Source organism: Triticum dicoccoides, chromosome 6B (genome assembly GCF_002162155.2).
Source record: "Triticum dicoccoides isolate Atlit2015 ecotype Zavitan chromosome 6B, WEW_v2.0, whole genome shotgun sequence".
Taxonomy (NCBI): Eukaryota; Viridiplantae; Streptophyta; class Magnoliopsida; order Poales; family Poaceae; genus Triticum; species Triticum dicoccoides.
In genome coordinates, this window is record NC_041391.1 from 689296226 (window position 1) to 689298708 (window position 2483).

Sequence of the window (2483 nt, forward strand, 5' to 3'; positions counted from 1 at the left end):
ATACATGCGGCTGAAACTCAATCATCTTCTCTATGGAAATTTTAGAGAAGCAATCATTAATCTTTGAGATGTTCACTAGCTAGGTTTTATTGTACATTGGTAAGGAGTAGCATTCCTTGTGTGGCATCAACGAAGGCATATTATTGTTGGTATATCCTTCTCATAGGTGTTATGATGTATTTAAGCCTTTTAGGTAGCTCAAACATGTGCAAAGGTCCACAAATGTTTTCGTTTATGACTTAAAGGCATATTGAACTTTGCACAAGAGAGAGGGAGTTGTTTAGACTCCAATCCATCAACCAAAAGAGAAGTGGATGAAGATTCGGGGGGGCATCGTCCATTGGAGAAGAAAATAAAACTTAGATAGAAATTATTCCCCTGCAGCTCCAAATCTTGTTGTTGCTATCCAGCATAATAAATTTTGATGTATGTGATCTTCTAGTGGTATGGGAGACTCAAGTGCTAAAACTTGTTGTATCCAAGCATACAACAATAGTGGAAGAAGATTTGGGTGGCTTTGCCTGGTGCTTTTTTACCATGATTTAGCTTGGTTCCATGTTAAAGTCTGGTGTCTATGTGTTGATGTTCTATGACACAACTGAGAGTGGTCCTGGGGACATATGTCATGTTTCTTATGTTTGGCTTGAGGCTCGCGCAAGTTGTAACATAAATTCTTATCTAGTTAGTACAATATATAAGTTGATGCATATTTTTTTCTTTCATGATGAGTTACGATCATTGAATCACGACACAAGTGGTGCTTAAATTATACTTTCTTCCACTAAAGTTTTTTAAATTACCATATATGTGTGCAAATTTCCAACAAATACACACTAATGGATAAGGATTTCGGGTTAGAGAGCATTGCAATAAAAAAAGCATGAATGCTTAAATAAATTAATTTTCTGCTATCTAAAAGACAAAATTTCACGACCTAAAAGCCACTTTAGTGCCATTCACTAATTCAGATAGAGAAAAAATTGTGTATTTATAGTATGCCGAAGAGATATTTAAGAGAAAAGTCAAGTATACTAGAAAAATAATCCTTCCACACTTAAACTAAGTTTACTGCGGAGGGATGTGTGCTAATGGGGTGTCACGGGAACTTAAAACCAATACTCCCTAAACACAAAACCCTAGCATAGTTGAACTTACTGTGCACTTAGGATGTCAAATAGAAAATTTTATTACAAATAAAATATGTATGCCTACAAATTGGTTTTTTCACATTTACAAAGCTCCACTAAGGGGAGGTTATTGTCGTGTGAAGAAAATGACATTTAGATTTTGCATGGTCTCTAATGAGAAGAGTTAAAAAATAATCCAAGTAGATATGTGAGTAATATTGCATGAATGTTTTCGATAAAACAGTGGTTATGAATTTTAGAACCTATTTGGATAGCAGAAAATAAGAAATGTAAGAATAGGCCTGTAATTTCTTCGTTAGCCAAATGTGAATCTAAATAAGGAAGAGAGCTTGGCATTCATTGGTTAATAAAAGCATCCCAAAAGCGTCTATGTCAAAACAGGACCCTTTTTTGTTTGCGTTTAGAAAGTGTATCTTAAAGAAACCACATATTTTGCCATACTAGATTACTTACACAAAAAAGGACTAGACAAATTTTTTTGTAGATAAATAAACTGTCGGAAAGCAAACACATTGTTGAATTGTCACAAATCATGGATTTTTATAGGAGAGGGGGAGGGGGAGAGGGAGAGCGGGAGGGAGAGAGCGAGAGGGAGAGAGAGAGAGATGGTGAGAAGGAATTTAAGAGAAAAGTCAAGTATACTAGCAGAATAACCTTTTCACACTTCAACTAAGTTTACTGGGGAGGGGTGTGTGCTAATGGGGTATCAAGGGAACATAAAAGGTACTCCCTAAACACAAAACCCTAGCATAGTTGAACTTATTGTGCACTTAGGATGTCAAATAGAAAATTTTATTACAAATTAAATATGTATGCCTACAAATTGGGTTTTTCACATTTACCAAGCTCCACTAAGGGGAGGTTATTTTCGCGTGAAGAAAGTGACATTCAGATTTTGCATGGTCTCTAATGAGAAAATTTGAAAAATAATCCAAGTAGATATGTGAGTAATATTGCAGGATTTTTTTTTGATAGAACAATGGTTCTAAATTTTAGAACTTATTTGGATAGCAGCAAATAAGAAATGTAAGAATAGGCCTGTAATTTCTTCGTTAGCCAAATGTGGAAGCTAAATAAGGAAGAGTGCTTGGCATTCATTGGTTAATAAAAGCATCCCAAAAGCGTCTGTGTCAAAACAGGACCCTTTTTTGTTTGCGTTTAGAAAGTGTATCTTGAAGAAACCACATATTTTGCCATATTATATTACTTACAGCAAAAAAAGGACTAGAATTTTTTTTGCACATATAAATAAACTGGCGGAAGACAAACACATTGTTGAATTGTCACAAATTATGGATTGTTATAGGAGAGGGAGAGGGAGAGAGGGAGAGGGAG